We start from the raw sequence: 13,552 nt of genomic DNA, 5'->3' as shown, positions 1-13,552 counted from the left end.
AGGATCACGTTTGGCTATGAAAGACAGCGTTAAAGAAACTGGCTACCTCGAGTTCAGAGAATAGACTTAACATAGTGCTTGCAATTTCCCTCTGTAATTGCTATGTTGACTTTTATTCCAGTAATAAATTTAATACTAAATCTCCTGTCATTTAAAATAATGATTTTAACTTTTAATGATTGGCAGAACTGTTTCTTATTTGCAGTGTCTCAGTACATCAACTTTGTTCAGTTACAGCCAGAGTAGTTGGCGCCTGGAACTATCTAACAGAACTTATGTCCTGGGCTAAGGTACTAACAGCTTAGTTGAGAATAATTACAAAAAAAGGTGAAGTGGAGGTTAGAAAAAGAAAGGGCAGGGAAGTGAATGCTGCATAGGTCAGTGCAACCTTGTGATGACAAAGGTAGCTGAGGCAAAGTCATCCATCCAGGCCTTTGAATTGCCCTGCCTTCCCCTTAGGAGGAGACTACAGCCTGTGGAAGGAGGGCCAATGGGATTCCAGGGAGAGAATTCGAATGTGCTCCCATGGAAGCTGTGTGGAGTCAAGTCTACATATTGCTGTGTATTATGGAAGGAATTTGAGACTAACTCATAGATGCACTTTGGGAGTTGATCCTCAACTGTGTGAGTCGGTTTTTCATATCTTAAACATCTGTAGTACTCCATACTAGTAGTAACATTTTTAAGTGTGCTGTTCTTACAGTGGCACCTATTTGCTTCTACAGGCAGATAGACTTGTAAAAAAAAAAAGCATTGTTTTTGCCTGCTCATTTGGTGCAAATCCCACTGTTTTCACAAGGGAAATAGCTGCTGGAAGCACAGTATATAGATTAGCATAACATTGATTAAGAAATCCAAGCTGGGCAGAGTTTAATACCATCACATAGACATCTTTCTGTGACTATATACAAAGTCATGTTCTAATGCCTTATTTTTATACAGAGCTTTTGTAGAGATAGTGTCATTTTATTATCATGGGCACCAAGCAGTGGGTGTTATTATTGCCCAAATCTCTACTACTTCTTAGAGCACAATTCTCAACCTGTGGGTCATGACCCCTTTGGGGGTCGAACGACCCTTTCACAGGGGTCGCCTAAGACCATCGGAAAACACATATATAATTACATATTGTTTTTGTGATTAATCACTATGCTTTAATTATGTTCAATTTGTAACAATGAAATTGGGGGTCACCACAACATGAGGAACTGTATTAAAGGGTCACAGCATTAGGACGGTTGAGAACCATTGTCTTAGAGGCTGGACTGGGGCCTTCTTGGGTATGAATAGGAGCAGTGGCAGAGTTGGTGGATGGAGAAGAAAGTCTGATCAAAGGCAATAAGAAGGGGCAGAGGGAAGGAATGAATGAATCGAGTCCAATGCTTCAGGTATCCTGAAGTCCAGAAAAGTAAACTGGGGACTTTAGTGGGTCCTCAAAACCCAAGAAGGCCAGAGGAACAGATAGCACCAGGAATGGAGGAAGCCCACTTATGAATGAATGGTGAGGTGAAGGCATGAAGATTGTAGATATCTAGTCTAACAGAGAAGGGTCCCTTAGCTCAAACTGAGACCAAGCTCATGAAACATGGAGGACTTAAGAGTGAGTTTTCCTGCTCACATAGTAGAAGCAAGTCTAGAATCTGCATTTACTTAGGCTGATTCCTGTGTCATTGTTGCTTTCAATATGTTATATGACACGTTTAAGATGGGTTTTAGTTATGATTTATGTTTTGGCATTTAAACCTAAGAACTTTGATTTAAAAAGTCACTATTTTTTACATATTTTGAATAGAATATCACTTAATTTTAGCTTCCTAACTTTGGATTGGTCCAAATATATAAGGGTAAAATTATGTAAAATTTTAATATTAGATATGTGAATTAATAAATGTAGCCAGAGTAGCCCCAAGTCCACCGGTTTTGATATCTTTTTAACATTTATTCTAGTAAACAGAGCAACTAACGCTTTCATCACATTAAATGTTGGAGGCCCAGGGCTCTTCCCGATATTTTCAAGGATTCCTGGTAGCACTTACATTGTCTCCTGACTTTCTGGCTCTAATCCAGACTTGCTCTTCAGTTTCATTTTCCTCTGACCAATCTTCTCTTCTTTGGCCCCTGCCCTTTCCTCATTCCACAGTACTCTACTTGTGACCCAATCCTTAGTCCTTTATTGCCGAAATCACCACTGATAAGGTACTATGAACACCACACTGTTAGGAAAGTTTTAAGGATAAATGGGCTAATAGCTCAGAACAAGAAACAACTTCAAATTCAACATCAGACATAGCAATTAACTCCTTCACATCACAGGGCCAGCTTTTATTGGCCATAGTCCACTTAAGGGCCCTAAACTCTTTAAATATTACTGGTTTTTCTTCATAGTTTGAGAGCTCATCACCTCTCTTTTTCAAGTTTCCAGCCCTCCTGGGCAGCCATAATTGGGTTATCCTGTACAAAAAGGGAATTTCCTGGCCCTTAGGATACATGGTACAAAGAACTGGTAAAAACTGACTTTGGGTGGAAAACATCAAATTCTCAGGCAGAGTTTTTCCCACACACAGCTTGTTAGTGAAGGAGTACAGTTAGAATTTTATTTTCCTCCATTCAGGGGTGATGACTACTTTTTCTTATTGCTGTTGTTTTTCTCCCTGCTACATGAAAATAATACTAAGTATTACTTATTTCACTTTGTGCCAGGCACAGCACTTAGTGTCAAAGATTCATTGATTGCATTTAATTTTTACAAATGCCACATGAAGTAAGTATTGCTCTTGCCCTTCATTTTTTACAGTGGGTAGAGCTGAAGCTTGGAGTTTTGGTATCTTACTTTAGTTGCACAGCTCATGCACACAGGGACCGGAATTGGACCTAAGCCCGCGGGACCAAGTGTTTGCGTTGAAGGGCTGCATCACGTGACCTGCTGAATAGGGTGCACTGCACTGCACATTAGTATCATGCAGACAACACCCTCTCCCAATGTCTTTTTCTGAATGAATGTGTGTATATACTTAATAAATAATTTATAAGTTATCTATTTATTTTTAAATGTATTTTTGTTGATTCCCTTCCTCTCTGAAATCAATTAAAAATATTTTAAAAAATTAAAAACTATTATGGGTGCAGGAATAGGAGTGTGATGAAAGGGAAAATGCTGCTTGCCATCAGACCACTGGAAATATAAAGAGTTTGGTTCCAGCAGTTCAGCAGCCTCATTTCACTTCTCTGGCATGCAAATACCAGGAACATCCAATGAGGCAACTTCTTGTGGAGGGCAGCTGTTAAATGGACAAGGATGAGGGGGGAATATTTGTTGGACAAAATTATTTGTTGTGAAATACTTGTAAAACACAGTTATAAAATAACCTTTAGGTTAAAACAAACCTTTAGGATAAAAACAAACTTTATTACACTGAAGTTTTCTTGGAGATACATAATTATTGGAAGTTATCTGTAGCTTTATTTGGAACGGTTTTAAAATTTATTTGCCAAATTTGCTCTATATTTTTTCTGTATTTTCTTATTTCTATCTAATTATCAATGCTAATTACAGTGTGTTTTTCAGTAATTATGCCCCTTAAAATCCTGGGGTAACGAAAAAAAATGAGGGCAGCTTAATTAAGAGGTTACTGAAGTAATCCAGAAAGGAGATGATCTTGGGATCAAGGTGCTGATAGTAAAGATGATGATAAGTGCTTAACTTCTTGATATATTTTGAAGATAATGCTGATAGAATTTGCTGAGGCACCAGAGGTAGGAGGTGAAAGAAGGAGTTAAGATTTTTTTTCTATTGTAAATACTTTATTTCAACTAGAAGGTATAATCTCTCAGGGGTTTCATAGTTTAAAAAGCTACAATCACATCATGTAACTACATAAAAAAACAGTGCTGTAAATGGGACTGCCTGGCTTAGACCATGTACATTTCTGCACAGTCTTTATGGAATCTGCACACACAAAAAATCTTCCTTTGTTCCAATTAATTGTTCTTGTATGTAAGTTGCTTTCTATTCCAGTATATCCAGAGTGGTGAAATAATGAGGCCAGTCACATAGCCAAAGGTTGCTCTGTTGTGCCCAGATTTCAAGATTCCCAAGAACCCCCACAGGGAGCCAGCGAGTCCGATGCAAAAGCAAAGAGTCATTCATTTCAAACCTAGGTTTGGCTCCCCTGCCACACTCACCGATGCAAAGGTAAGCTCCAGTGGCCGAGAGAGAGCGAGGCCTGATGGGATTGTGGGTTTTATAGTAAGGGCAGGGGAGGGGACTGTGGGCCCCGCCGATTGGCCAGGCGCGAGTCGGGTCTTGTTACACAGGATGTGGTCATCTCTCTGGCGTGCACGTCCCTTGATTGTCATTGGTTAGTTTAAAGAAATCCTGGGCGTGGCTAGCAGGGGCCTGGGCTTCCGGGAAGAAGGCACTCTCCTGAGCACATGGTGGCCGCCCCAAAAATGGAGGACCCAGGGCAAGATGAAGGGCACAGTCCTCGCCCCCCCAAGGGCGAGCTGAGCCCGGGCTCCAGGGGCCAGTCCGGTTGCTGAGGGTCCAGCAGATCGACCAGTTCCAGCCCAGACAGGAAGTCCACGTCCTCCGTCTCGTTCCCGGGGGCGCTGGCGATCGCCTCCTCCTCCATCTCCTCGAGCGAGGGCATGTGCCCCGCCCCGCCGCCGCTGCTGCTGGGTCCGGTCCGGGGGCGGCAGGCGGGTGGCAGCCTGTGCCGGGCTCCCACCGTGGGCTGGGGAGTCGGTGCCCGAGGCCGCCAGCAGCGTGGTCAGGCCCCGCATGACTCGCCCTTTCAGCTCCAAGTGTGCAGGAGATCGGCCGCACCTGCCATGGCCTTTCCCAATTGAGTGGAATAGTAAAGGCTCCAAGCCATGTTCCTAGAAAACTAGAAATTGTGATGATCTGGAGACTATTCCCCCAAACAGATGTAACTCCGTTCCTACTGAAAACTCTTAGCCATGCTTTGACATTTGGTCCTAACAAACACAAACAAGGTACAGTAGTAAAAGTAGACAATATCACTGCAAATAAAAATATTTCCAACACCAGCTCTATTAATGGTGCTCCATATAGAACAAAAATTACATGAAAGACGAAACAAGACATAAGAAAGTAGAAATAGCATTTCAAAAATCTGGTTCCCTTGTATGATAATGAACTTCTTTTAGTGGATGCATTTGGTTTCACCACTAAATATAGTACTAGATTGACGGCAGTTACAAAAACAGAACAGATGCACAACCACGTCTAGTGAGTTTCCAATATTGAGATGTTCTCCAAGAAGAATGATGGAATGAAGATGCTTAGAATAATTGAGAATATGCATAAAAGATGGGTATACAGTAGTCTCTTGATATCAGTATTTTTCATGGTGTTTCCTTGAGTGGCTAACTGCAGGAGTTCAGATTTTTGCCTAGAGTGATTGGAAGGATATAGTTGCTTTAAATGAGATGTGGAAAACTTCAGAAGTTGTTTTGGGGAAATTATCAGGAGCTCATTTTGGAGCTAAGCATCTAGTGGCAATATCAAATTGGCAACTGGATTGACCTTTTTTTTTAAAAAAATATTTTTTTATTGATTTCAGAGAGGAAGGGAGATGGAGAGAGAGAGAGAGAGAGAGAGAGAGAGAGAGAGAGAGAGAGAGAGAGAGAGAGAGAGAAACATCAATGATGATCGGCTGCCTTCTGCACGCCCCCACTGGGGATTGAGCCTGCAACGTGGGCATGTGCCCTTGACTGCCTAGGGCTGGATTGACTTTTTTATCAATATAAAATGCCATTTTTCTTTTGTAACAATTTTTGTCTTAAGTCTATTTTGTCTGATACTAACATAGTCACTCCAGCTCTCTTTTGATACCTGCTCACATGGTGTATCTTTTTCCATCCTTTTATTTTTTACTTATTTGTGTCTTTGGATCTAAAGTGAGTCTCTTGTAGAAAACACATAATTGGATCATTAAAAAATCCCACTCTGACTGTGGCTGGTTTGGCTCAGTGGATAGAGCGTCAGCCTGTGGACTGAAGGGTCCCAGGTTCCTCAGTGGGGGGCATGCAGGAGGCAGCCAATCGATGATTCTCTCTCATCATTGATGTTTCTATCTCTCTTTCCTTCTATTTTTCTCTCTGAAATCAATACACACACACACACACACACACACACACACACACACACACACACATTTATTTATTTAAAAAAATCCATTCTGGCCCTGGTCAGGTAGCTCAGTTGGTTAGAGCCTTGTCCCGATATGCCAAGGTTGTGGATTCCATCCCCAGGCAGGGCACATACAAGAATCAACCAATAAATGCACAACTAAATGGGATAATAAATTGACCTCCCCCGCTGCTTTTCTCTCTCTAAAAATCAATAAATTAAAAAAATTAAAATCTATTCTGTCAATCTCTATCTTTTGATTGAAGTCATTAGTCCATTACATTTAATGTAATTATTGATAAGGTAGAATTTAAGTAGGCATCTATGGTGATTTCCTTTGCTTTTGTTGTTTTCAAGATTTCTTAGTCTTTGTGTTTTGACTGTTTGGCTATGACATGTTAAGGTGTGTATCTCTTTAAGTTTCTCCTACTTAGAGTTTCTTGAGCTTCTTAGACATGCAGGTTAACTTTTTTTTTTTTTTTTTATCATTTTGGGAAGTTTTTGGCCATTGTATCTTCAAACATTCTCTCTGTACCTTTCTCTCCTCTCCTTCTGGCACTCACATTATGGGTATATTGGTATGCTTGAATGGAATCTCATACGTCTCTGAGACTTGTTTATTTTTATTCTTTTTCTCTCTATTTGTCCAGTTGGATAATCTCAATCACTTTGTCTTCAAGTTTGTTGATTTTTTTTCTGCCAGTTAAAATCTATTGTTAAGTCCTTCTAGTGAATTTTTCACTTCCATTTTTGTACTTTTAAACTCTAGAATATTTGGTTCCCTTTCTTCTTAATCTTTCTTCTTCCTCCTCCCCTTCCCTCTTTTCTCCCCCTCCTTCTTCTTCCTTCTAATTTCTTTGTCTTATTGATGATCTCTATTTGGTGAGATATTATACTTAAAATATCCTTTTATTCATTATACATGGTTTCTTATAGCTCTTGGAATATATTTATGATAGCCACCTTAAAGTCTTTGCCTAGTGAGTTCAATATCTAGGCTTCCTTAGGTACAGTTTCTATTACTCATGTTTTTTCCTGTGTATAAGTTACACTTTTCCTTTCTTTGCATATCTTATAGTGGTTTTTTTTTTTTTTTTTTTTTTTTTTTTTTTTCCCACCAAGAAACCTACAGGACTGCTGCTTCTCTTATAGCGTTTTTTAAAAATCTGAACACGTAATATAATGTAACAACTCTGGAAATCACATTTCCCTCTCTTTCTTTCTCATTGCTCCCCCCCACCCCCCGAGATTTTGTCATTGCCTTTTACTTGTTTAGTGATGTTCCTGGACTAATTACATAGTCTGTATAAAGTTTATGAACTTGTATGTAGCCACTGAAGTCTCTATTTGGTGACCTTAGAGATCAGCTAAAAATTGGAGAGAGATTTTCTTAAATGCTTTGAACCAATGAGGCTCCCATTGTTTGCTAAGGATGTGTGTGTGTGTGTGTGTGTGTGTGTGTGTGTGTGTGTGTGTGTGTGTGTTGGGGCACACTTTCAATGCTGTGGCAGGTTATTTACAAGTCTGCCTTATCATTCACTTTATATTTGAGCAGAGCTTCATGGTCAGCATGGGGTATGAGATTATGACCAGGTCTTTTCTGGGCATACACAAAGCCCAGCTCATACACATGACTTTCTTGCTTGTCAGGGATGTCTCAAAACTTTTCAAAGTCTGTATGGAGATACTATTCTATAGTTTTTCCTTTTAAGAGTTTTGGTCAGCCTCTTATTAGCCCCAGTTGGTAATTTTGCCTCAGGCAGCAGCAGTGTTGAACAATTGCCATTGATTGTTTTTGACAAATGCCCTGTAGATAGGTCTGTTTGCAGAGAGTGAGTTCTAAGTCATGTCAAATAAAAACAAGCCCTAGGAATGGAGCTTTTCAGTGAGCTGCCAGCCAAATAAAATGGTGACAATTCTCTGGGAACAGAGCTTTTAGGGGAGCTCCAGTCTCATCCTGTTTGCTCCAGTGGCTGCTAGACTGCTGTTTTTCACAGCTACCGTACAGCGTTTATTCTCATGGTGTCCATCTTGAAGCTTTCTTTCTTTAAGAAGTAGAGAGGAGGTAAAAAGCGAAGTTTTTATTTTTTATATTAAGAAAGAAAAACAATAAGAAGACGGTATTAGGTCTTTTTAAAAGTGAATACCCTATGTTTACAAAGGATTTTATTAAAGAAAAGTTAAGTGCCATCTTTCATTTCCACCCACCACCAAAAACAATATCGATTTCTCCTCATTGCTGGGTATATTAGTTTCCATGAGTCATAGAGAATCCTTTTTCAGAGAGATTCAGATCCCTCTATGTTGATTCAGGTACAGAATAGTCTAGATCCATATAATTTTATAGAAAAACTTGGGTTTGTTCCACAGTAGCTGAGTTAAATGCTTTTACCTAAGATTAATTTTCTTTTCCTATTTCGTAAATTACCATAGTCTGAGTATGTAAGAGGGTCACAACAATTGGACTTCTGGCTTTATTGCCAAGTAAATTTGATTAGGCTGATCTCTAAGTTCTCAGCTACAGAGCAAAATTTCTAGCCAGCACCATCCTTGAGTTTGCTACACTCATTATACAACAACAAAAGACAAGCAAATATATACATAAAATAGCCACAAGCATAAGAATCTGAACTTTATTAAGATGAAGCTAAAATAACCAACAATTTATTTTTTTTATTTTTTTATTTTTTATTTTTTATTTTTATATATTTTATTGATTTTTTACAGAGAGGAAGGGAGAGAGATAGAGAGTTAGAAACATCGATGAGAGAGAAACATTGATCAGCCGCCTCCTGCACATCTCCCACTGGGGATATGCCCACAGCCCAGGCACATGCCCTTGACCGGAATCGAACCTGGGACCTCTCAGTCCGCAGGCCGACGCTCTATCCACTGAGCCAAACCGGTTTCGGCAACCAACAATTTATTTTATTATGATGCTGATTTTATGGGACGTGGGGTTTAATTCAAAACTGTGTGACTTTTGATATGGAAATTTTGGACTGGAACCTGGATTCTTTGTCCACTGGAACCAAAGAATGAATCCATGGACAGAAAATGGTATAGTAAAGGTGGAGATTTATTGAAGAACAAGTACAGACTCCCATGTGGGGAGAGGGAAAGAGTCCCACAGAATGGACTCGCATGCGGGGAGGAGGAAAAGGGTCCCACTGAGTTCCTTTTCCCTATGGCTTATAAAGGCTGCAGATCCTGGTGCCTTGATATCTCCTCTGATTGGTCAATGTTCTCTTAGAATATTAGTAACTCCTGGGCTCAAAGGTTGAATCTCACATGGGACATGTGAGGATCTCCCACCCCCCCTTTCCCTATTGTTTTCCTATTCCCTTTGGGCTCTCTTCTCCTTCTGGATGAAGGTCTTTCTTCCCTTTATTTTGTAAATATAGACCTTTTGTTGTTCCCAGCTTCCTCATTCTATGGAAATGTACCTGTTACAACTTTCCAGCTCCCCCATTCTATGGAAATATACCTTCTGCTGCTCTGCAGCCCTGTGCTTTTCTCCATGGTCCCCTTAATTTCCAAAATTTCTAAAATTTCCTAAACCTGTCCTATCTTACCCCTAAAATTCCTGTTTCAATTTGGTTTTCCATCTTCTTAAGTGTGACTGGTCCACTCAGTTGAATAGAAGATGGTGTCATTGAGTACCTGGTATTTTGGGTTAAACCTGATATGCTCAGCTTTAATCAGTGATTAAACTTTTTAGTCAAATAAAGTTATTCATAATTTCAGTATTCTTCTTGACTTTTTTTAAACATTAGAAAAACTAGTTGTTTTACTTCTGTTTTTCCTATTTTTTTGGGGGGGGGATAGTACTTTAAATCGTTATAAGATTAAGTCTGAACATTGATACAATTTTTTTTGATGGGGATTCTGATAATAAAATGGTAAAAAGTTGATATTTTTGGTAGAAAGGGCCATAGCGATCTTATTTAGCTTTCTAATCATATCTGGGTCCTGAGGAGCTGGACATAATTATTTCTCCTAGTATTGAAAGGAGTTTTTAGGGGTAAAATAGGCAGGTTTAGGAATTAGGGAGTCCATGGTGAAAACCACAGGGTTGAAAACTGGGAGCTGCAGAAAGTCTACATTCACAGACTAAGGGAGCTGCCAGAAGACATATATTTCCATAGAATAAGGTCTACATTCACAGAATAAAGGAAAGGAAGTCACTCATTCAGAGAGGGAAGAGGAAGGCCAAAGGGAATAGAAAAACAATAAGGGAGAAGAAGAGGGCAACCTCACCTGGGTTTAAGCTCTGAAGCTGATATAGTGACCAATCAGAGAGGATATGAGGACACAAAGAGCTGCAGCCTTTATAAATCTTAGAAAGAAGGGACTTAGTGGGACTCTCTCCCCCTCCCCACGTGGGAGTCTGTGCTTGTTTCTCAATAATTTTCATCTTTTCCTCTACCACCTTTTGTCAGTGGTTTCGTTCTTTGAACCCACCTGAACAAGGACCCGGGAATCATCCTGACCATAGGAACACCACGCGTTCCAGTTCAATTTCTGCGTTTCAGTATCTTAGGAGACCTGAAGGTCAAATTTGTTTTTACAGTGCTTGCTTCAGCAGCACATATACCAAAATTGGAACAATACAGAGAAAATTAGCATGGCCCCTGCGCAAGGATGACATGCAAATTCGTGAAATGTTCCATATATATATATATATATATATATATATATATATATATATATATATTTTATCTCACTCATGTGTGGAATCTAATGATGAACAAAATAAACTGATGAACAAAAATATCCAGAGACGAATCTCAGAGGGAAGGTGGGAGGTGGGTGGGTGGGGAGAGATTAACCAAAGAACTCATATACATATATGTATAACTCATGCATAACCAGATAATAGCGTGGTGATGGTCTGGGGGCAGCTTGGTGGAGGGGGTCAATGGGGGGAAAAAAGGGGACATCTGTAATACTTCCAACAATAAAGACAAATTAAAAAATGTTGTTACATGGGGATTAGTCCTAGTGCAGCTTGGAATTTCTTTTTTAAAAAAAATATATTTTATTGAATTTTTACAGAGAGAAAGGGAGAGGGAGAGCTAGAAACATCGATGAGAGAGAAACTTCGATCAGCTGCCTCCTGCACACCCCCTACTGGGGATGTGTCCGCAACCAAGGTACATGTCCTTGACTAGAATTGAATCCGGGACCTTTCAGTCCACAGGCAGATGCTCTATCCACTGAGCCAAACCGGCCAGGGCTGGAATTTCTTTCTTGTATTTGGTGCAACTTTTTACTCACTTACAGTGAGACTTGATAAATATTTGCCTAAGTAATAAGGTGACCAGCACTTTAGAAATATATAGATTTGATTTACACATGGGAGTATAGTACTATCAGTGTTATTGTGAATGATAGTTTTGGTTATAGACACAACCTTACATACATGTTCCCCTGCCCAGTCTCTTTGTAGAAACACATGAATGTGGCAGCTGGTTTATGGAGTGGAGGAATATCCATTATTCTCTGGTGGCTTGAGCCAACATAAATGATTCCTTAGAGCAGTGAAATGGAAAACTAGAAATCTAACTAGCTGTATGAAGACAAGGAATAGACTTCCTCTTATAATTAACGTGTGAGGTGGGAGCATTGCTCCTGGTGAGGCTTGATGGCCTCTGTGCCTCCCGTAGCTCACTGGGTATGAATGATATCTGCTTGTTTATCTGGAAATATGGAAGTTTGCCTTTGTCTTACCTTTACACCTCATTGCTCCTCCATCTCCTTTTCAAATCTCATTCAAAAGGTATTTAGATATTTTCTCCTTGCCCATCTTTCTTAATTTTACTCTGCCTCTCTCAGTGGCCTTGTGATTCCAATGTCTAACATTTTTTTTCGGGGTGTTTGCTAACCTTCTTCTTCAAGTGAAACCTTGCTATAAAATATCTGCAAATTTGGCTTATGAAACTCAAACTAGTACCTGAAGATACAGTTGTCTAGATTAGTCCAAGACAGGAAACTGTTTCTAAAATATAAGTTGGTCATTTGTGAAATTGTGTTAACTCAGCCACTAATAATTTCATAAGCTAAATTATTATCAGTACAGTGTTCCCAAACACTTATTACTTAAATAATATTTATAGATTAAAATATACAAGGGTTCTGAAATAAAATGATCCTTTTAAGAAAGGATCCTCTTTTTGCTGTAAGGAGTTATTGCAGCCAGCAGAGGTGGTGGGCACTGAGTTTGTGAAGATGTTAGGTGGGTTGGTAGTTATTGAGAACTATGGAAAGGAGTTTAGAAAGTTCTGACCAGGATTTTGTGCCATGAAATTGGAGGGGATATATAGGTGTCCCCTCAAAATGTATACATACACTTGGAATAATTATAAAGGCAGTGTTTATTAAAATACATTTCATTTTCAAAATTGAGCTGTCAGCTGTTAAAATGTCTGTACATTTTTGGGGGACACCCTATATTATAACAGTGTCTGCCAAAATTTAAATCTCTTATAACTTCTGCACACTTGTTATCTCCTTGTTAAAATCGCCGAGGACAGAGGTCCAGGATGGGGTCCCCTACTCTCTCTAGCCTAAGGGCATTTGAAAGGTTGGCGAAACAAACTTTGAGTTAGCTTTACCAAATGGTGCATTTTACTGGATCAAGACTGATGTCAGCCCAGCTGGAGTGGCTCAGTGGTTGAGGGTCGACCTATCAACCAGGAGGTTATGGTTCGATTCCCAGTCAGGGCACAGGCCCAGGGTTGCAGGCTAGATCCCCAGTGTGGGGCATACAGAAGGCAGCCCGTCAATGATTCTCTCTCATCATTGATGTTTCTATCTCTCTCTGCCTCTCCTTTCCTCTCTGAATGTATATATATATATATATAGACTGATGTCAGTTAATTAGTTTTAGTTGACTTATTGGAGACCCTTGTCCTCAGTATCTAACCTTCAAACATGAAGTGGAATAGAGACACTGGCTAGGTCTGGTTCTGTAACCCCGGGAGGCACTGTTCTAAAGAATCATATTTTGCTCACGTCTCCAATTTTTTAGCATAAGCTGCTTTTTCCAAAGACCTCGTAGTGGGTTAGCTAAATCCCTCAGGTAGGATAGGTAATCCAGACAAAGCAGTGGGGGTGTATGACTTTCTCTGCTGTGAATAGGTTGAGCATTTCAGTTTCTGGGCTACCTTCAAAGTTTGTGAATGCCAACATGTTTGTCTGTATTATTCTTGGCAATATTGATCCTGGAGAGACTTTTCTTGGATGGATGCTGCACTGCAGGAAATAACATTTTCTGGCCAATGTGGTACCATTCCAAGGAGCTCTGCCTTCCAGGGAGAGGCTTTCTGTGAAATGTACCATGTCACTGCTTTGAGGGATGTCTCTCAGGATCTCAAGGAGACTGACTGTGATCAA

At 39.9% G+C, this 13,552-nt stretch overlaps 1 non-coding gene and 1 pseudogene across 1 annotated transcript; one reads left to right on the top strand and one right to left on the bottom strand.

The window, feature by feature from the left end:
* Window positions 1–3,978: 3,978 nt before the first annotated feature.
* LOC118670859 lies at window positions 3,979–5,383 on the bottom strand (annotated as a pseudogene).
* Window positions 5,384–10,726: 5,343 nt separating this feature from the next.
* LOC118671060 lies at window positions 10,727–10,833 on the top strand. Its single transcript, XR_004972577.1, has one exon. It is a non-coding gene; the product is annotated as a U6 spliceosomal RNA (small nuclear RNA).
* Window positions 10,834–13,552: the final 2,719 nt, after the last annotated feature.

The sequence above is a fragment of the Myotis myotis genome, unplaced genomic scaffold (assembly GCF_014108235.1).
Source record: "Myotis myotis isolate mMyoMyo1 unplaced genomic scaffold, mMyoMyo1.p scaffold_m19_p_16, whole genome shotgun sequence".
NCBI classification, from domain to species: domain Eukaryota; kingdom Metazoa; phylum Chordata; class Mammalia; order Chiroptera; family Vespertilionidae; genus Myotis; species Myotis myotis.
This window is presented reverse-complemented; position numbering and strand designations above follow the sequence as displayed.